The following is a 23,236-nucleotide window of genomic DNA, read 5'->3' on the forward strand; positions in this document are numbered from 1 at the left end:
ATGGCATTTCTGCAATGACAAAAAAATGTGATTATCTCAGTCAACGCTGCAAGTGTAGACAAACAGACTGCAGCCATTTGGGAAGGTCATCCCTAGATACTGGGTCATAAAATCATGGCTGTAGAACTGGGTAATGGTATGTGCATTAGGGATGTGCCCTCAAAGGCTGCCTGCTATCCTCAGTGCAGCGTGGGTGTTACAAAGTCCAGTGGAGGAAAAACTACAGAGAGAATCATTTTTATGATGCAATTTGTTTGCCTCAGACATTCTTTCCTCTCTTTTTATCCTTTCTTCTTTATAACCTTATTGACCATCTTTCTGTCTACTCATTAGAGAAGAATAAGTACAAAGACTTGTTTTGAACTCAGAAACCAGAGTGACCCAAGGCTGGAAAGTCTGCCAGGAAAGTCCTAAGAATGCAGACACTGGCTTTGTACAGCTGCCCAGACACAGTGGCGTTTCTTTGAACACCCTTGAGCATTAGAAAGAATTACTGTGTCAATCAAGCTTATTCCCTTTGCAGCCTCCTTTCCTCACCAGGAATCGATTAGCTGTAGTCTGATGCCTAAGGTTCCCAACTTACTGAAGAATGCATACTGGATTTGAAAACACACAGATGTGTGTTTGAATCCAGTCTAGTCAATAAGTACATGGGTGATCCTGAACAATTCACTTAAACTTACTACTGCTCAGTCTTTCAACTTATAAATGGTCACCCATTCCTTCATCGACAAAATGGTTTTAAAGATAGTACTCATGAAGAATAGTGTTTGAGTTGGATTTTTAATGAGAAAAAAAAAAAAAAAACATTGACACCTTCCCCAAGGGAAAAATGTAAGGTAAATGCATAAAATACAATAGGAAGAACATCCCTGAGATAAAATTAAATGAGAAAAATAAATGAAGCATCAAATATATTGCTGTTTTCACAGTTAGCATGCAAGAAATATTGTTTTATCCTTGAGCCTACTTTTAAACAAATGGTTAGATCCCCGTGAAGTACAGCTCCCTTCCAGTCTATATAAAAGTGTGATTTTTCACAAAGAAATAGCTGGTCCAATTCTTTCAGCATTTGGATGTGTGTGTGTTTTCACTGAAGTATTAATTTAATTTTCTCATTAAAGACATAAATTCACCCTAAAGAGAACTTATGCTCCCACAAAAAAGACTTTAAAAAAAAAAACTATGTGTCTTTAATTCCAATGAATATTTGGTCAGGACAAAAAATAATAATAAGTACCTACTATATCTTAAATAATAGGGAAGATATATTTCCAACCTTCAGGACTTTAGAACCGATATGATTTGTGCACTCTTTCAGCCTATTAATAACTAAAGAGCTAAACTTAAAAGTAACAAATGTTTTTTAAATGATTGACATTAGAAGAGATTTTACAGGACCCTACATAATTGCAAATGAATTATGTGTTGTGCAACCATTAGTGGAACAAGAGTTCGGAGAAAGGAGAAACCATTTTTTTTCTCAGTGGAAATTTTGAGGGAGACGTTTTTGGAGTTTAATGGACGCTGTCTTCTGAGCAACCTTACCACCTGCAGCTGGTCTTCATTTCCTTTCCTAAATTCCCATTCACGGCTTTGTGTAGAGGACATCTTCCATCCACAAGTGCTGCCTCCTTCAGGAAATAGTCTGGCATTTTTAATTTCCTATAATAGCGAATATTTCATGGGCCAAAACTCATCCACAGAAGAGAAGTAAAAAATAAACAAATAAATTCTGGATCTGTGAATCCCTCAAATACAAGTTAGGAAAAACATCCGTGTAGCCGGGCGGTGGTGGCACATGCCTTTAATCCCAGCACTTGGGAGGCAGAGGGAGGCGGATCTCTGTGAGTTCGAGGCCAGCCTGGGCTACCAAGTGAGTTCCAGGAAAGGCGCAAAGCTACACAGAGAAACCCTGTCTCAAAAAAATAAAAAACAAAACAAAACATCCATGTAACACAAACTTATACCATCACTTACTTAACGCTTTCTTTCTACCTGGATGATGGGAGCAAATGAAGAAAACTATCTAGTTGGCAATTTGAATTACAGGTTTGGGTGTCCTATGTATAACAAGGTATGAAAAGGTACTTCATGAGTGCAAGGCCGCATAAGCTAATGACTATTATTCTCGTTTGTACTAATTTACTCATTCTTATTAGCATTTTGTCCAAGTGAATATGAATTCTACAATTAGCAGAAAAACTTAAAGGCAATCAAATTTCACTTAGTTTAAATATAATATTTATCCTAGAAGAGATAATAAATTTGTGTTAGGTGACAATTTACCAAATATTTCATAATTCAGAAGATTATATGTTAGTTAATCATGGATGATTCTTTTACATTTTTTAGAGCAAATCTGCTCTCCAAGACCACATTAAAGAGTTATTTCTAAGTGATTAAGAAACACCAATTATAAAGTATTTCAACACATTAAAATAGTGTTTTCAAAGTCTACAATGTCTTTTGTGTTTACTGTTCTTATTTGTAGTTATTATGGCAAAATGTCGAGATACTGAAGCTCCTAAGATGCAAACAAGGTAGAAGTTAGCTGGACGAGAACAGAACATGAAGAACAAATCCTAGTGTTCTGGTTCATTCAATGTACCTTCCTCTTCCTTCCGGGGCTAATAGTTTGACTGTGATGTCCTGTGGCTACAGCTGAGTTGGAGCACCCAGGCATGGACTTATAATACAAGACTTGAAAGTATCATCTTCGCTCATTTTAAATATGGAAAGTCATGATCCTCCTACATTAGTTTCATAATCTAAAAAATGGACTCCAAAACCAAAGTGTTATTTGGGACCACCATCTCCCAAATAATGATACAGTGACTTAATAATTATGAAAGCTTGACCTTAGCTTAGGCTTATTCCCAATTAGTTCTTAAAACTTAAATTATCCTGTTTATGTTAACCTATGGCCTGCCACTTGGCTGGTTACCTATCCTAAAAAAGTACATCCTACTTCCTCCACCTCTCAGAGTCCCCACCCACCCCTTTCCTCTCTCTGCCTGGAAGCCCCGCCTATCCTCCCCTGCCTAGCCATTGGCCATTCTACTTTTTATTAAACTAATCGGAAGGTACCTTAGACAGATAAGGTAAAACAGACACATATTCACAGTGTACAAAAAGATTATCTCACAATAATAGAGGGGGATAGTAAACTACTTTTAAAACAATAAAATAGAATATAGTAAGATAAGACAAAAACTAACACTTTAGAAACAAAGCAAGCAAACAGGAAGCTATTTATATATATTCAAAGGACCTAGTGCAAACCTGTGCAGGCCCTGTGCATGCTGTCTCAGTCTCTATGAGTTCATATGAGCTTTGGTGTTGTTGATTTAAAGGACCTTCTTCTCCTGGTGTTCTCTGGCTCTTCCACTTTTTCTGTCTCTTCTTCCACAGGGATACGTAAGCCCTGACAACAGGGATTTAATGAGACCATTGATGTTGAAGATATCAATGATCAATGTTTCTTGATTCTTGTTATTTTGTTGTTGTGATGATGGTGGTGGTGGTAATGGTGGCAATGGGGTGAGATGTGTGTGTGTGTGTGTGTGTGTGTGTGTGTGTGTATGTGTGTGTGTATATGTGTGTCCCCTCTGTTGATTTTCTGTCTTGGGGTTATTTATTCCTTGGTTTTCTTTGGTATTTCTAACTTCTTCAGATTGGAATTTTTCTTCTAGTACCTTCTGTAGAGCTGGATTTGTATATAGATATTGCTTAAATTTGGTTTTATTTTAGAGTGTCTTATTTTATCCATCTATTGTGGTTGAAAGTTTTGCCGATTATGGTAGTCTAGTCCGGCATCTGTGATCTCATGGAGTCTGTAGATTATCCATCCAGGCTCTTCTGGATTTTAAAGCCTCCATTGAGAAGTCAAGTGTTATTCTGTCTTTATATGATACTTGGTGTTTTTCCCTTTCAGCTTTTAATATTTTTTTGTTGTTCTGTACATTTAATGTTTTGATTATTATATGCTGAATGGACTTTCTTTTCTGCTCCAGTCTATTTGCTGTTCTATATGCTTGTACCTTAATCTTTATCTCCTTGTTTAGTTACAAAAATTTATTTTCTTCTGTGATGTTGCTGAAAATATTTTATGTGCCTTTGACCTGGGTTTCCTATCCTTCCTCTATCCCTATTATTCTTAGATTTGGTCTTTTCATAGCATCCCATATTTCCTGGATTTTTTGGACCAGGAGTTTTAGATTTAACATTGTCCTTTACAGAAGTATCTGTTTCCTCAGTTGTGTCAATTCCTGAGTTTCTGTCTTTCATCTCGTGTATCTGTTGTTGAGACTTGCCTCTGTGGTTCCTGTTCAAGTTCCCCAAATTTTTTATTTTCAGATTTCCCTCAATTTGGATTTTCTTTATGATTCTATTTTGGCTTTCAGGTCTTAAATGGTTTTATCCATTTCCTCCTACTATTTGTTTGTGTTTTCACAGATTTATTCATTTCTTCTTTAAGGACCTCTATCATATTCAAATGGCTATTTTAGGGTATTTTTCTGGTGTTTTAGCCATGTTGCAATACTCAGGGTCTGCTATTGTAGAGTTGCTGGGCTCTAGTGGAGACATATTGTCCTGGTTGTTATTCATTGCAAGTCTTGAAAGTAACATGAGGAGAAATGTGGCAGTGCTAGCTTGTTATAGATGGTTGGTAAACCAGAAGACAGATCAGAGGAATGCTCATTCACTCACAGGGTGATAATATTTTTGGAACAAATACTTCAGGAAGATCCTGGTCACCAAACAAGATCTAAATGGATGTGAGTGTTGTGTATATGATAGAGATAGATGGTAGGTAGGTAGGTGGTTGGTCAATGGATGGACAGAAAGGCAGACAGACAGATAATACAATGCCACACAAATGACCCAGCAAGTAGACCTATAACCAATAACAGATGAGGTCTGTGGTTTCTACACAACCATTCCCAGACAAGGATGCATGACACTGTTGGTCACACCTCTGCAGCAAAAATTCAGATCTGCTCAATCCAGTGTAGCAGGAATCTTAGAGGGTCTTATTAATAACAACAAACCTGGAGTCAGGTACTGGGGTGAATGCTGGAAGATCAGAGAAGCAGAACAAGCCACAGTTTCCTCACCTCACCAATTCCTCAGCTGATCCTGTTTCCTCAGACTGGAAGTCTCTGGGTCCTCATCCAGAATGAATCTCAGCTGAACTGCTGCTCAAAGCCTAAAAGCTTAACCAGCTAGTTCCTGGCCCTCACGCCTTGTATACCTTTCTGCTTCTTACCATCACTTCCTGGGATTATAGGCTCTTATTACCAAGCTTGGCTATTTCCAGTGTGACCTTGAACTCACAGAAATCCAGACTGATCTCTGCCTCTGGAATGCTAGGATTAAAGGCGTGTGTGCCACCATCTCCTGGCCTCTATATCTAGTGGCTGTTCTGTTCTCTGACCCCAGATAAGTTTATTACGGTGCACAATATTTTGGGAAACACAATATTTTGGGGAACACAACACCACCACAATATAGTCACTACAATCATCTTCTTTGTTAAGCTCCTCAAATCAAATTTGCTCCAGGACAAATCAGGACAGGGCTAAGTGTCAAACCACAGTAATTTGACTAAAGCAATAAGTGTGCCTATTTATATTCAGACCCATGGCCTGCAGCTCCCAGGGGTGTGATAAAGTGTTGCTTTTCAAATGGACATAAAATATACATAGTACTCATATAAGCTTCTGCACATTTTCCTGCTGCTCATCGAAACTGTATTGATGACTATGGGTCCAAGTAATTAGGAGCGTACTGGGGAAAGAGACTGTTAACATTTTATACCCTCAGATGACTAAGATTCCTTCAGGCTTTAACTAAAATTAGTTCAATTCAATTTAATTTAAAAAAGAGAAAGGAAAGAAGGAATAGAGGGAGGGAGAAAGAAAGAAAGGAAGGGAGGGAAGGAGGGAGGAAGGAAGGAAGGAAGGAAGGAAGGAAGGAAGGAAGCCACCCCTGCCTTGGTTGCCTACTCTGTGTAGAGGATTGTTGTTGGAAGCTGTGGGTGAAAGTGATCAGAAAAGCTGAGGAGTGAAGAGTGGCTCACCAAAGGAAGCATCCCCTGGCACCAGGCTGCTGATATGAAACTGGGTTCTCCTCTCCCTAGGGCTATGGCTATGGGCAAGGCTATTTCATTACCCTGGGTCTAGGCCTCCTAATCTACAAAATGGAAACATGTCTTCCTTGATAGCATCGTTTAAAGGTTTGAATATGTTGCTGTCAGTAACAATATTATTATAATTCCAGGCATTTATAGTCTTATGAAACAGACAAGCGGAGAGGGAAGCAGTCAGTGTGTATGGGGTATAATTTCTTACTGAGCATGATCAGGAATGTGCCAGCCTTTAGTGATCAGTCTCCCGAATTCCTGAATTCCTGTTTTCTAATTAAAGGACCTTGCTTTCCTTGTTGAGAGAGATACTGGTTTGGGGATTTACTTGAAATGTTCTTCTTGCTTCTCCAATTAAAACAGATTTCTCTATACTTTCAGAAGAGCTAGTTGCAAACAAATCTCTGAGTCCAAATCCATCCTGGTCTACAGAGCAAGTTCCAGGGCAGTCAAGGTTACACAGAGAGACCCTGTCTCAAAAAATTGATAGATTGATGGACAAATAAGTGATAGATAGATAGATAGATAGATAGATAGATAGAGTAATTGCATTGGGATCTGGAAAAGAACAAGTACATCGCAACTTAGGAGGTAAATCAGAAGACACTTTTGGAAGGAGACGGAACTGAAGATGGACTTGAACAGACAGAGAGCAAGGGTGTATGTGGTCATGCAAGGAAACTCAAGGTAGAAGTAATGACAAGAATAAAGTCTAGGATGTGTGAAGTCCAGGCTCCACTATAGCCCTGATGGTTATAACTCTGCAGCAAAATTCAGATCTGCTCAATCAAGTCACTACAATCTTCTTTGCTAAGCTGCTCAAATCAAATTTGCTCCAGGACAAATCAGGACAGGGCTAAGTGTCAGACCAGAGTAATCTGACTAAAGCAATAAGTGTGCCTATTTATATTCAGACCCATGGCCTGCAGCTCCCAGGGGTGTGATAAAGTGTTGCTTTTCAAATGGACATAAAATACACATAGTCCTCTTATAAGCTTCTGCACAAGGGCAGGTAGTGGAGAGCACTGGGAACTTCAGGTCTTAAGGAGGCCAAGAAAAAAGTCAAGCAAAAAACCAAGTCTTAAAATCATATTGTAGGAGATTATAGGTCTTGTTACCTATCCCTCCCAAATGGGACACTGTGGAGAACTTTAAGGAAGAGAGCTCTTTGCCCAGTGCTGAGACTGGAGGAGCTGGGTCTAGTAACACTGGGCATACCAGAAAAGAAGAGAGAAGGCTGGAAGGCGGAAAGCAGGAAGGATCGGGTCAGCTAGTGAGATGCGGTGGAGCAACTGTAACTGGTACTGGAGAGTCACAATAGCAAAGAGATGTGAAAGAAGCTTCCAAGTGGGGTTCTGACTGACTGGGGAGAAGCAAAATGGTAGCTGAAAACTTGAGAGGGAGAGGCTGTGGTGACCGTGCTCTTCCCCAAAGCAGCTACCATCCAATGACGGAACAGTACAATAACCACTCTGACCTAGCAAGGCTTCTTTCTACCAAGACGTTAAAGGCAGCCAGGCGGTTAGCTAAGAGCCAATAAACCAGTTTGGTATAAGAAATTATGGCTTGCATAAGAATTTGCCCCATAGTGTTTTGAGAATTGATGTACAATATCTCTATGGAATATATTCCATAATAACATTGTCAAGAGCCTTTTCTGTGGTACAAATGAGACACTAGCTATGAATCAATGTTCAAAAAAACTTAATAAATTGTTTCAGACATTACAAAGAAGGATATTTCTGGAGTGTCAATTAGACACAATTATAGTTTGAGTTGAATAATTACCCTTTCTTGTACATATTTTGATGATAAGTTTTTGAAAAAAGCAGACTAATTCACAAAGAAAAAGATGATAGCTCACATGCCATTAACTCTGCTAAAGAGAACACAATTCATAAATGAAATGCCTAATTTAAAAGCAATTTAGAAAAACACTCCCAAGGATAAGCATTTAAAATCTAGCCCAACTTTCAACAAACAGAGGGTAAGGACAGAAGGAGGCAGGAAAATAAGTAACAAGGGAAAAGAAAAGCGGAAAATGATACAAGAGATTAGGATGTAAATGGAAGATTGGTGGAGGATGGAAAGAAAACAGAGCTATGGGGGAGCTATGAGCAACAAAATTTCACTAAGTGAGCATCTATTTGTCTGTGGACATGTATGTTTTTCCAAAATGGTTTTCAACCTCACTCTTTCTCATCATTCCCATCCTAACTTTCTCCCTTGTCCCTGAATTAGTCAATCACCTTATCAGACTCATGTGACCCTCTTGTCACACCTTTGTCCCTGTCATGTACCACATCGTTACATTAACCTTTCTGTAGTCAGTTACATTCTTCGTATCAGTACGATACTATACCTTCCACATAGTCTAATCTGAGCCAGACTTGCTCTTTTAAAAACTTGGCCCTTCGTACCTTAGTTCACAGACGGCATGTGAAATGTTGGTCAAGTTTGCACGCAGCCAGGCAACTCTGCGTTCAGTGCCTGCATTTGCTGACACAATCCTGGCTATCTCTATCATATAAAAAAAAATAACTTCTCAGTGGGTGGTAACTTTTTCCCCTTGTATTCTTATCTTCACCATCATCTCCAGTATTAGTTCACTCTACTCTGAGTCCTTCAGAGATCCCTGGATGAAGCAGAGCAATCTTACTCATTCCCACCTGTAGAGACATGCTAATGTCTTTCCCCATCTTTAATGTATTATCTTGGAAGTTACCCATTCAGATGGGAGCCTGATGGATATGGGCAAGAATTCTCTATAAGTGGTTTACCAGCTGTGTGCCATTGACATATAGTTCTTTCTTCTCGAGGTCATTAGTGTTCATCAGAAGGTGGGTTAATGTGCTAGATCCTCTGGAAACCTCAAGCAAATCCTGCACAAACTGATGTCTCCATTCTTCACTGATTACTTCACTTACTAACCTATCATTGCATTAATGATTCCACCTGCCCTATCTGATGTCTAACCCAGTGCTCCACCCATTTTGATGTTTTGTTTGTTGGTTGAGACAGAGTCTGACTATGTAGCCCAGACTGGCCTAGAACTCAGGATATTCTGTCTCTGTTCCTGAATGCTGGGATATCAGATGTATCTACCATGCTGATAGAACATTAGGGATTCTTATATTTTTGGTTGTGAGCCTAGCCTTTAATGGCTGAGCCATCTCTCCAGCCCGAACATTAGGGATTCTAAGATAACAACTCTCAGCATTAAAGTGTCCAGCTCTTTTGAGCACCACGTAGGTTGCATACCTGTTACCCATGATAAGCTCCAACTTTGAAAAGAATTAGATGTATGGCTGACTTCCCGTAACAATGGAGAACATATAAAGCACTTTTATGGGGAATGACTCCAGCATTTGAGATCTGGGCTTTTGAAATCTAAGGATACCTCTTTTTTTCTTTTTTCTTTCTTTCTTTCATTTTTAAAAAAACTTTAATGTATAGAAGAGATTCAAAATTGGAGGCAACCTAGAAGTAAAGATAAATTGCTTTATTTATCTTGAAATCCCAATTTATAGGTCTTTCATTCTAGCAAATCATGATAGCAGGACATACCTTCCCAAATGATAGGCAGTTGGAATTTCTTGGTTTTGCCAACTTGAATTCTCATATTCTACAACAAATATATGGTAAATCATATTTTTGCAGGCTATAAACTATTAATTTCAGCCTGTACCCTACCAAGTACTCTACCCTAAGAATTATTCCCCAGGCTGCTGATGACAGGCTGTTGTTTACAGAGCTTTGACTCCATGAATTATGTTTTATTGAGGGCTAACCTTCCCACCTCTGACATATATTTTTCTAGTTTCCCTACACTTCCATGCGTGAAGTCTTTCCACATCCCTTTCAAATGATTATTTAAGGAACTGAGAGAATGAGCTAATAAATAAATGGGTCTCATACTAAAATATTTCCTCATAGTTTTTTTTTTTTTTTTAATTTCCTTCCCTCTACAGTTTACAAAGTCCTTCAGGGACTGGGAAGATGGTTCAGCAGGTGAGTGTTTACCACGCAATCCTGAGAACCTAAATGTGAATCCCCAGAATCGGCAGTATGAATAGGAGCTCGTGCCTGTAACCTCAGTACTCCCACAGTGAGACAGGAGGCGGAGACAGGAGACTGGCAGCTCACAGGCCGGTTAACCTGGCATGTGTAGTGTTAGAGGGGAAATATTACAAGAATTCCAGTCTCAGCCAAGGTGGAGAACAAGGACTGACCTCTGAGGTTGTCCTCTGTCCTAAACACATATGCTGATGAGCATACACACCCATAAACATATGAGTGCATATATACACACTCACATCTCATACACACTCACACACATACCACACACACCACTACCACCACCACCAATAGTCCTTTGACTTGAAGCTGACATCTCATCTTTTTAGTTCACTTCGTTAATAGATGCAGAATGGATATCATTTATGTTATTTGGCATAGCTATTTTTTCCACTTCTGTTGTACACGGTAAAAGGTTGCAAAATATTGTGGCCATCTACATGTTAAACAGTCATGTTGACATCTATTTCCCATGAAGCTTGCCATCCACTTTCCTGGGTACCAGAGCTCAGCAGATTCATCATTGAGCTCAGCCATCTGGAGATGGACTGTGATGGAGACAGAAAGCAGCTAGCAAGACATATACAGATTATGGCTGCCCATCCGAAAACAGCAATGCTGTCCAAGGAAGGCTCAGGATTTGCATCTCAGCTAGAGCACTAGAGTGCTGTGGTCAGTAAACCTAGTTCCAACTACCTTTAATCATGTTGAAAATGTATTGTTTTTCCCAACAGAGAAGTCAGGAGGGAAAATAAAGTGAAATTTGAATCAGTGGTTCAGCAATGTCACCTGGAAACAGCCCTACTCCATCTCTTCTCTGCCTTCTCTCTTTCTCTGTGATTGGTCACTAATACAGTTGTACACTTACAAATGGGTGCCAGCAGTAGCTGAGGCTGACTCCTTATTCATGGCCTGCAAGAGAATGAGTCTTGTTGAATTGCTTCTTGAGATGCACTAGATGTGTTAGCAGGGTACCTTGGCAAATGTGTTTTTCATGCATTTTTGCCTCAACCTGGGCTTGCATCTATCCCTATGCCATGCTTAGTGGCCTGGAGATCCAACATGATGGCCGACTCACACCAATCAATTGCACCCATGTAGCCTGGAAATTCGGTCTTCCTCAAACTTCTCTGTAGAAGTTCAGGGCATTATTATCAAGTGAAAGGATGGAGTGAAGAGGAGGTGACCACCATCATCGTTTCTCTTTGCAGGTGACAACCTGAGTTCAGGAGTTCAGATTAAACTTTTCTTTTACTACATCTATTATCCCCCCATTTTTCTTGTACATGTGTAGTTAGGCAGATAGACTTGAAGCGTAGTTTTTGTTTACTCAGAAAATATTGCACTTTATAGATAAAGTAAGTTAAATAGATCACATGTAATTCTCTCTATATGAGAACACAAACATGAACGATAAAGCTAACATAAGAGGGTATGAAGAGCAAAGCCATCCAACACGGTGTTCCTTTCAACTCTAGTTTCATTTCAGAGCATCATGAAGCATATTCTTCAGAAATTTTTCAAAACCTTTATTTTTATTGCCAATATAAAATTAGTTTTAGGAAGCCAGAATCATTAAAGTATTTTTCTCATATATTCATGACTTAACTTGGTGCTTATGGGAAGTGTCAGTTTTCTTTGGGTTTGCTTTTACATTTGATGTTACCTTTTTATTAGGAACTTTTCCATCATACACAAAAATTAATGGAAAAGCCTGAAGAGAGGGCTTAGCCATTAAGCACACTTGCTGTTCTTGTATAGAACCTGTGTGTGGTTCCGAGTTCCCACATCTAGGGGCTGACAACTACCTGTAACTCCAGTTTCCAGGGAATCCAGTGCCTTCTTCTGGCCTCTGAGAGTACATACACATACAGACAAAATACATAAATCTCTAAAAAAAAAAAAAAAAAAAAACTGAATGGAGACACACACAACAAGCTCCCATCATCTTACTTTGTAACTCTCTATAAATGGCCTGTCTTGTTCCATCCCTCAATTCCTCCTGTCCTCCTCTCCTGCCCCAGCTCTTCAGGACTGTTTTCAATCAAAGCTTCAAACAGCAGCTCACTTTTTCCTTAAATGGTGATGCACAGAGCCATGGAAGTATGTTCTTCCTTTAAAAATAACTGAAATGCCATAATTATATCTAAAACGAATTGTTTATTAATACCTTAGATGCAATCTAATTAACAGATGTTCGTTTATTTTTTTCTGTTTTTCTAAAGCAAATACAGGTTTATTATGACATGAGTTTATTTGAAAGGGATAATTACTAAAATATACTAAATATACCAATAGAACTAAAGAAGCCATGAGGTACTGTATAAGCCTGTACTTACCCATCCAGTGGCCTTAAGACCCGGCTATTCCAAACCTACCTACATCTGAGAGAGTGATCACACTAGGAGGGAGAAAAGAGCAGTGATGTGAGGTTGGCATTTAAATGACACTATTGTGTACTCTGTTCCTATTGGTGGACTCTGACTTTGACTTAAGACCACTCCAGGAGACGTTACCATACCTGACACTGCTTAGATGACCAAGAATCAGAGACTGGGTAGCCCAGAGACCTAGGGTAAAACCAAACATTACTAGTCTAAGAAAAGAAAAAGGAACAATAAAATGATCCTAATAATATTCCACTATACTCATAGACACTGTTCAAATTTTATGAGATCTATTTTTTCTCATACTTGATTTTATGATATAGTTTTGGGAGATTAAAAATTATATTTACAAAAGAGTTACAAAAATTATAAGTTAACCACATCCTAGATTACAGAACAAAGCCTCTCTCTGAAAGGTCAGATAAGGGCTGCTTGGTTTAAGATACTGATGGAGAAAATGTACAGAGCAGGACAAGGCTTGAGATGAGTGCAGAAATCATTGTAGCATCATGATGTTCTGAAAACTGGTGTGGCATACAGGGAAAATAGGTGGGGTATGAATGAGATGAGAATCCCTGTGCAATGTCTGGAAGCTGGTAGGAAAGGGTGTGACATGTGATTGAGTGAAAAACAGTCACTACCCTTATGTTTGCCGAAAATAGATTAGTCCCTATCTATAAAATGCCACATGAAATACAGAGAACCAAGAGGTGTGTGTCATTCTGGCTAAGTCTTAGCTCCACATCATCAGTAGCATGACTTTTGACAAAGATGAACACCTCTGAAAATGCTTATCTGTGAAAATGTATTATTGATTTAGAATTACTATTCTATTACATGGGAAATTTTCATAATTAATTGTGATAATGCTTTGCATTATCTGTAAAGCACATTTCCAATAGTAAGCCACTTAGGATAGCACTGTAGATTTTGCAAATTATTCCCATATTCATCATCTTGATCTTATTCTTTGAATTATTGGAAACAGCCCATCTCCTCAATTTTTTTTTTGTTTGTTTTTTTCGAGACAGGGTTTCTCTGTAGCTTTGGAGCCTGTCCTGGATTAGCTCTATAGACCAGGCTGGCCTTGAACTCACTGAGATCCACCTGCCACTGCCTCCAGAGTGCTGGGATTACAGGTGTGCACCACCACTGCCCAGCTCCCCTCAATTTTTGAACAAGCAAGCTCTGCCATGAGCAAGCTATAGCAGAAGCTAGATAGTTGTTGGTGGTTGCATGCCTTTAATCCCAGCACTTGAGAGGCAGAGCTAGGCAGATATCTGTGAGTTCAAGGATACAGCCAGCATGGCAACACATGCCTTTAATCTCAATAGCAACCATAGAAGACCTGGAAGTCAGTACAGACAGGCAGTGATGAGGAGGTCATGTAGCTGGGTTTACAACCAATGAGAAGGCAGAACAGAAAGTCTATTAAAAAAAAAAAAAAACATGACGTAAGAAGTAGGTCTCTGGTGGAGAGGAAAGACAGCAGCAGCAGTGAAGGGTAAGGTTTTCAGCTCTCAGCTATTGCTCTGACCTCTTGGCTCTTAATTCTGGGGGAAAAAAAAGCTCTGCCTTAACAGTGGCTTGCCTCTGTCAAATGCAGTCTCTGACTGGGTGGTGTTATGCTACTTGATTCTTTTAACTAATGTAAGCAAGGCACTGATTACTTTCCTGGAAGATAATCAAGACTTTCCACTGGATAATAAGCAATGAAATACATACATGAACATCCTATCTAGCTAACCTCCCTGGTCTAGATGTGTTCAACAGACATTGGTGCACAGCAAGTCCCACTGTGCTTGTAGTGATGTGTTCTCTTCCTGGAATAATAACTGGGATAATTTCAATGCCAGAGAAGATGGGGCAGACAAGACACTGTGGAGGAATCTTATCATCTCTATAATCTTGCATTTGATTGTCTACACATAGAACAAAATTCTTCAATATGAAAAATGCAGATAAACGTAACAAGAACTAAATTAAGGGAAAATAGATTAGGGTTCCTGGGAATACAATGGCTCTTGTCGTTTTTATTATATACACTGGAATGTTATAATGTCTATTTTAATGTAAATAGTATTTATAGTTTAAATAAACTGACACCACTGACAGTCTGTTCTTCAAAATCATACACACAAATGTCTTTCAGCTCTGCCAGGTAAGATAGAAAGCCAGCATTTGTCACTATTCTCCAACCATTTCCATTTTAATAATGGTTTCTTTCCAAAATTACATAACCGATGAGAATAATACAGTCTCATTGCAGGGAGATAATAGCTACTTGCTTGATGAAATCATCTTTTTTTCTTATTTTTCTTCTATAGGGTATAATTGACCTACCAATAGAAAATTTGCAAATATACATTTTATGTATATGAATACATTCATATATCCCAAAGAGTTTTTAGGAAGAAAATATTTCATATATTCCTCAGAATAAGCTTTAAGAGGTAGGACATGTTCAATTTCTTCTACTAATTGATTCTTGGCTACTCTGCACCCTATGACCTATGCAAGCAAAATTGATGTAAATGTGACACCTGTTTGTCGATAATGGGATCCCTGCCTGACTCTTGGCACTAGATAATGGAGGAGCCCTTGGTTATAGTCTTCCCATGTCGAACTTTGTGATTTCACACTTCATAATGCAAGAGTATTACTTTAAAATGCATTAAACTTCTAAAGATAGCAAATAGCCTTTTGGGTAATACATTTTAAATAGACTCTGAATTCAGAATTTTTTAAAAATGTTCATTTTGTAAGACATCACAATAGCTTTTATACCATATCTCATCCTGTTGCTGATTTTTGCCCCTTCCTCCTAGGCTTCACCTTCCTCTCCTGAGACATCCCCCTGTAGGTGCAAACCTGGTCACTTGACAATCTGAGCCTGGATTACACTCTTAATCACAGGCCTGTTTCTAATCCGTCTTCATTTTTAGGAGTCATCTCACTATCAGTAGAACTGATTGGGTTTTGTTTAATGTGGAGAGGTCTTATAAATAGCTTTCCTGGCTAAAAATTGAATATAGAGATTTCAAAACAACACCCTCCAACATAGATTAAAGCTATCTTCTTCATAATCAGTTTTATTGGACAAGATGACAGCATGTTCTGGCATAAATCATCACTCACACTAATACAATACATATTTTAATCTCCACAGAAGCATTGAGCTGTAGTATATGTGTGTCAAAGATGCTGGCATTTAAAGGACAGATAATAAATATGTAAAACTCAAAAACATTTAGTTTTAAATTTTCATTAAATATGTATTTAGTTGAAATGCATTAATATTCTGCAACCAAGCTTAAGAACTTAATTATGAATTATCTACAATGATCAAAGTTATTTCAGTAACTGAGAGTTGATCTCTCAGTTTCAAGTGCTAAATGGAATAAAATGAGCATGGGCTTAATAGATTAATAAATTAAATAATCACAATTTGGAAACTGCTATCTCTTTCTTAATAATCATCAAGATTTTATATTATATCTTTATGGAGATCTTCATAAAATTATACTCTATTCTTGTTACATTTATAGATCATCTGGCCAAATTTTAAGTGATGCATAGTTAACTATATTTTGGAGGTTTAAAATATTTCAAAATTTTATTCATTTCTGAAAAATTATGATACAAAGTATTGTATAATGAAGAAGTCAATATTTGTACAACTTGCCTCTTTTCTGATGAGAATGTCAGTCACTGTTCTATTACTGTAATGAAACACCATGACCAAAATGAGTTGAGGAAGAAAGGGTTTATTTGACTTACAATTCCACATCATAGTTTATCAGTGAAGGAAATTTAGACAGGAACTCAAGCAGGGCAGGAACCTGGAAGCAGGAGCTGGAGACCGTGGGGGTTACTGATTACTAGCTTGCTCCCCATCACTTGCTCAGCCTACTTTCTTATAGAACCCAGGACCACCAGCCCATGGGTGGCACCATCCACATTGGGTTGGGCCTTCCCACACCAATCACTAATTAAGAAAATGGCTTACAGGCCAACCTGAGCTTAAGGAGGCATTTTCTTAATTGAGGCTCCCTCCTCTCAGATGACTCTAACCTGTGTCAAGTTGACCTAAAACTGTCCAGCACAGGAAGTGAGGCTGCATCTGGGTGGTCATTACATGAATGTTATGGAGTTATACAGAAAGAAAATATGACAGAGGGAGGAAAAAGGCCCACTATGGACAAGAGACCTGCCAATGACATTTCTGATTATACTCTCATTGAATTATTGACTATCAATGGCCAAGAGATTCTTCACAATATTATTTTTCCATTCAACCTCATTAACTGAAATGAGAGATTATTAATACATTTACATTCATGAGAATGAAATGTGAGTGTTTTGAAGTATTTATTCAGTTGGCAAGCTCAGTGAAAGGTGACATGAGTGGGCTAGGCACCTGACAATAAGGGAATATGGAAAGGGAGTGGATGGAATGTTCTGTGTAGGAAGTGGAGCAGTAAGAGAAGGTTTCTAGGCAGAAGGGATAGCAGATATGTAATCACAGGTTGCTTGTACCACAAAATGGAATCAGGTAGAATCCATTATTATACACTAATTATAGACATCCATTTTTCCTTCTCACTTTAAAATATCAAAATAGAAACCCCTTAGAGGGCTGTGGGTTCTGTGAATAGGTCAGCCTGATGAGGACCGGAGTGCCATCAGCCTCCACAGGTAAAGCCATGACGAGTGAGTTTCAGAAGCTCTCACCCTCCTAGGGCTTGAATACCCCCATGACACCAGCTTCATAAAAGCCTCAGGCAGGAGGGAGACACAACTAGGGAGGTAGACTCCTCATTAAGTGACTGTTGTAGTTTTTCATGAAGATTTAACCAATTTAAACTCTTGCCAACCTTTGTGATCCAACTTTCAAAAGGGAAGCAGCCCCTTAACAGTAAATGCTGCCTCCACTGGCTTCATGGCAGTCCTTCTCATCCCATTTGTTGTGCCATAAAATTTCCAAGGATAAAATTGCTCAGCATCCAAAACTGAATGCAAGATAGAATTGTAAGTTGATCTGTGCAGGAAAGAAGCAGGCAAAGAGCCTTAAATGCTTCAAAATATTTCACAGCTCCAAAGTACTATCACTCTGAAATTACACTCACTGACTTGGTGTTTAAAACACCCAGGAAATGAAGAAGAAAAGGAAAGACAACCCTAAACTCTTGGAATCCTAGCATAGGGCAGTTGGCTTCCTGAAAAAGGGTCGGCTTTATGAATCTTAGGAGGACTTGCTTAGCACAGGGCTGGAAAATGCATAGAACTCGATACAAACATATGAAAAGAGCACAAAGGTATACCTGACCCTTCCACATCAAATCATAAAGGGAAAGTCAAAAAGCTACCAGAGAAGGCGGCCGAGCTTTGTATTGCCCGAGAGAAAGGAACCAAGAGGGCTGTTGATTGTGGGTGGTGAGTACCTCTCAAAGTTCCAGTAACATTCTCTGGAGACAGAGGCAGCAGACCTCAACACGGAGGGTGAGCTTGGAAGGGCCTCACATCCAGAGCTCCCTTTGATGCTGCGGGAGAGTCCTGATTGAGGATCTGACTACATTTTCTGTTCCAGAGAAAATGAAAACTTGCACTCTCGCTTCAGAGCAGAAGGAAATAGAATGAGAAGTGGAGACTTGCGCAAACTGGGCAGGCAGGACGTCCTCTCCAGGGACGGACTTTCCTAGTTACAGCTTCACGTTATTTCATGGCACGGGGCTGATTAAAGGAGCTATCCTCTGGCGCCACTACTACTGGAGAAAGAGACGCTAATTTCTGGAAACCAGACTTTCTGCCCCTTCAAAAATAAGCAATAATGAGTGTTCTGAGTGAAAACACAGATAGACACAGTGTCCTCAACCAGAACACAAGCATGCACGATGGCGGCAGCAGTCACTGAAGGCCGAGCATCCCTGTCAAAAGCCAAGGAAGAGCAGGCAGGAATCAACCTATGTTCCTTGGATGGAAACCAAACCCTCGTTCTTGCTTGCTTTCAGTGTTAATTTCGTTGAAATAGCCCCCGTGTTAACAGGCTTTCTGAATTTATTCATGCCAGGAACTCAGCCTATGAAAGGAGCCAGAGGGACGGACTGGGTAGAACTGAGTGATGGGTGGTGAGGAGGCTGCTGGCTGGCGGGCAGTCTCAGAGCCAAGTGGCCGCCTTGTGCAGGCCACCAGGGAGAGATTCTGATAGTGGCTGATACTGGGACAGTGATTAAATCTGTTTGGAATACAGCCAGAAGACAGAAATTGAAAGGGGGGATGTAGTTTCTTCCTTTCAGATACTGACTTCCCCTTGTAAGTATTAACTCTTTTCTGTCTTTAAGTTCTGAGTGTCTCCACTTTTCCAGAAAAATGCACTGACTGGAGTCTGGTGGGAAATGCCAGTCTAAGCACCACACAGATGTTCGCCAATACACAGCATGATGGAAATAAAGACAATGGCGCTTCCAGGACACGGAGTTTACTTAGGAACGTGACAACATAAGGTCTTCCAAACCTTTGCTCTCGATTTCAAACTCCTACTACCTATGGGATTATACTGGTTTTCTTTTCTACTTATTCTATGGCCAGTGTTCAAAGTAATAAATTCATAATGTCCCTAATGTTTAGAGACTCCATGTCTTAAGAAATCGGCTCCTCACTGAGTGGTGGTGGCTCACGCTTTTAATCCCAGCACTCGGGAGTCAGAGCCAGGCGGATCTCTGAGTTCGAGGCCAGCCTGGGCTACCAAGTGAGTCCCAGGAAAGGCGGAAAGCTACACAGAGAAACCCTGTCTTGAAAAACAAACAAGAAAGAAAGAAAGAAAGAAAGAAAGAAAGGAAGGAAGGAAGAAAGGAAGGAAGGAAGGAAGAAAGAAAGAAAGAAAGAAAGAAAGAAAGAAAGAAAGAAAGAAAGAAAGAAAGAAAGAAATGGGCTCCTCACTGAGTGGTGGTGCACGCCTTTAATCCCAACACTTGGGAGGCTGAGCCAGGTGGATCTCTATGAGTTCGAGACCAGCCTGGCTACAGAGCGAGATCCAGGACAGGCACCAAAACTACACAGAGAAATCCTGTCTGAAAAAAAAAGAAAAGAAAAGAAAAGAAAGAGAGGGGGGAGAAAGAGAAAGAAAGGAAAGAAAAGAAAAAAGAAATTGGTTCTTCAATCTATATACCTCCTTTTGGAGATGGCTGTGCCATTCTTATTTAGTCAAATCCTATTTTAAAAGCTTTGATTCTTTTTACCTTAGTATTCTTGATTGGAGGAGGCCCAAGCTTACAGCTCTTCACGATCTCTGTTCACATAGAAAGGTTTTCTACTTCCACTCATGTTCGAAGACTCCACCACTGATGGGCTACACAAATTGTTAGACTGATGTCTTTTACAGTGGACCAAGTTCACCACCACGTGGAAAATCAGGGAAAATAGGGTCCGAAAGCTATAGGGTCACTTCTTAGTTGGGTTTTTATCATTTATTTTGTCTGTTTCTGAATATTCTCATCTGTAATCTTGGGAGGCCCTCCAGGAGTCAGCAATTCTCTTCGACTTTGACAGAGACCTGGGGAGAGGAAGGGTGCACAAGTGGAGCTGCTATTAAGTGCTTCAGTAAAAGCAAGAGAACTAATTTGTCACACTGCGTGGCATTCAGAAGAACAAAGGCTTCCTAGATTAAAATGCAAAGGAAGGTAACTCTGGGGAGAAGGGAAAATTCCCGACTATATTCATGATAGGAGATGCCTGAGTTGTGAAAAGGGATTTTGCTAGAGGGTAAAACAGAGAGATTTGTCTTTTTGTACATTTTAGTCATTAGCAGCCTGAGTTCCTTGAGGCCCTAGTTTATCATCTCTGGCTCCCTAACATCTTTCATGACACGTAGCACAGAGCAGGTGCTCAGAGCACTGCCACAGAGCTGCAGATTAGCACATCCACACCCTTCAGTGGTCCCTGCCTGATCATCCAAGGACAGAGAAAAGAGTCTTCCAACTCAGCTCATGCGGCCAGAACCACTGTGCTACCCAGCCCCGTTCAGAAGCTTTGCACAGAAAGCATACCCTCTGGGCAGGAGTGAAAGCATAGGGGTTTGGTGAAGTGATGAAAATGGGAAGTTAGTTGATGGGCTTCCTGGAGGAGGTCTGGGGTTTGTTTTCCCTTCTGTGGGGGATTGGAGGTGTTCACATTTTTGTTATGCATAGAACTATATCTCATGACGACACTTTCACCCATGGTCCCTGTTCTCTGAGCTTCACTTTACACCCTCCCTGCTCACATTAGTCGCCTCTAGACAACTTTACTCCTACCACCATGCCATGGCAGAGATATGATTGTATTTATCTCTATAAAACCTACAATTTCACAAGTAAGAGGAAACACGCTCTATTTGTCATTCACCTTATCTGATGTGTGGGTAATTTAAGCAAATAGTATAGAAGAGAATTGCTGAGATAACCTCCACAATTGCCCCCAGAGTCATGGCAGAAGCAACTGGCCCTTGCTGTGCACAAAGGGCAATTATACCAAAGAGGAAAAGATCATTGTGAGGTTCTAATGGTATATAATCATTGTAAGAAAGCCTCCATAAGGAAGATAGCCACTGGAAGACACGAGCAAATGGAGGCACTGGAATCCCTTTCCTAAATTAAGAGTCCATTGCTGAGGAAGAGATGACTCTGGAAACGACTCCAGAAGGACATACTGATTTCCCTCACATTCATCACATCCTCTAACTCAATGAAGTCTTCATTCTAAAATGCAATTGATAACTTACCATCCCCATGTTAACATATACAAATAATGCAACAATAAAAAAGCATGCATTGCTTGTGGATAGCCAAAACTATAGCCACCTACTATATTGTGTCTGCTGCTTATTTCTGTAAAGTTTTATTGAAACACAGCAGTACTTTTTTGTTAATGTATTGTTTACAGACACTTTCATGCTTTAATAGCAGGGGAAAGTGGTTATGTCAGATATATGTGACCTACAAATCTGAAAATATTACTATATGGCTTTTTATAGTAAAAGTTGATGACTGTTTCTCTAAGAAAAGCCTGTTAGTTTTTTAGAGGTTGAACAAATGGTGTGATGTATGCTTTATATACATAAGAAAATGCACACACACATTTCTAAGTCTATTGTAATAAGTAGGCCTACAGAGATCTTAATCAGGCCACAGAAACAGTGTGTCCTCAAAAAAAGACTTTGGCTGTATCAATTTGTGTAGCTATCACCAATCACATATCCTAGAAAACGACCTGGTAGAAGCCAATGGTTCATATCCATCTATAAGGAAGACACATAAGCAGTGAGCAAAGACTTGAATGTGTTAAGAAGATATGAAGGTTTAAATACAAATGTCCCTCTAGACTCTGATATTTGAACACTTGGTCCCCAGTTAGTGGAGGTGTTTGGGGAGATTTAGGAAGTGTAGCCTTGCTGGAGGAGGTATGTCATGGGGGGACAGATTTAGGGTTTATAGCTTCACCCCACTTCCAGTGGTCTCTCTGCTTCATGTTTATGTGAAAAGCTGTTTTCCCTCATCTTCTTGCTCCTGCCCCCATGCCTGCCGCTTGCTGCTGTGCCTCCCCCTGCAGTTATGGACTCGGAGTCCTTTAGTACTGTAAGCAAAAGTAAACTCTTTCTTCCCTAAGTTGCTTTTGCTTGTGCTATTTTATCCTAGTGAAAGAAAAATAACTGAAATAGACCCTAAGCTCTCCTTAGCCAACAACAAAATTAACTCTGTCTCTGATGAGGAAAGATCTTTGACTCCATTCTATGCTGGTCAATCTAGGTGCTATGCTTTATCAGCCATTTCTACTGTATTTTCATGGGGCGAAGGTCCCAGGGAAGAGACCAAGCTTATGAAGATGGCATGAGAATTGCTGTTTGACCCCAAAAAGAGAAAACTCAGAGGTACATGCAAGCTGTGTTCAGATGTTTGAAGAGCTTCCTAACCAACAGAGTTCTTAGATACAATCTGGTCCAATGTGAAGAGGTGGTCATGATTAGAGGCTGTCAATATGGGGTGAGCCTGTGGCCTCTAGAAAACATTGGAATGTTAAACTGCTGATTCAAGTATCCATTGGATAATTATGTTGGCAACTTCAAGAATTCCTTCATACTTATCAATACTTGATTCTGTGAGACAATGTTCTCAAGAGAGTTCCTCCCAAAGTGTGTTCTGAGCTCCTTCTACATCCCTTATGGTGGAATGAAGGCTTAGGAAGGATTTTTCCACTTTTAGAAATATACACACTTTAAGGTTTCAGGGGTACCCAAGCTAGCCTGCCTCAAGATGGAGCTACTTGTGTAGCTGTGATCCTGAGGAAATCATTTGCTTAATTGCTTCTCCTGTTCTGTCTGAGCTGGGATTTAAAATAAGTGATAATTTTAAAAAGTACCATGTTTGATTCCCCCAGATGAACACCCTGTTTCTTAGGCAAAGTAAATGGTACCACGGGCAGACCCTGGAAAGCCCGGGCACTTCCCATTGTTTCCTCCTCTGTAGCAAATCTTTAGCAATTTTCCATTTACAGCGGCAACATTATCGGGATCTGTGGGAAATAATTGTGAAGTACTCAGGAATGCTTTAAATGGAGAATCCTTAATCTTCCATTATCATCTTGATTACCA

At 39.7% G+C, this 23,236-nt stretch overlaps 1 protein-coding gene across 2 annotated transcripts in view; it reads left to right on the plus strand.

The window, feature by feature from the left end:
- The window catches only part of Gpc6 (glypican 6), a 1,076,942-nt gene that overhangs the window by 844,945 nt on the left and 208,761 nt on the right, over window positions 1–23,236 (plus strand). The window lies entirely within an intron of this gene.

This window comes from Onychomys torridus, chromosome 9 (assembly GCF_903995425.1).
Source record: "Onychomys torridus chromosome 9, mOncTor1.1, whole genome shotgun sequence".
NCBI lineage: Eukaryota > Metazoa > Chordata > Mammalia > Rodentia > Cricetidae > Onychomys > Onychomys torridus.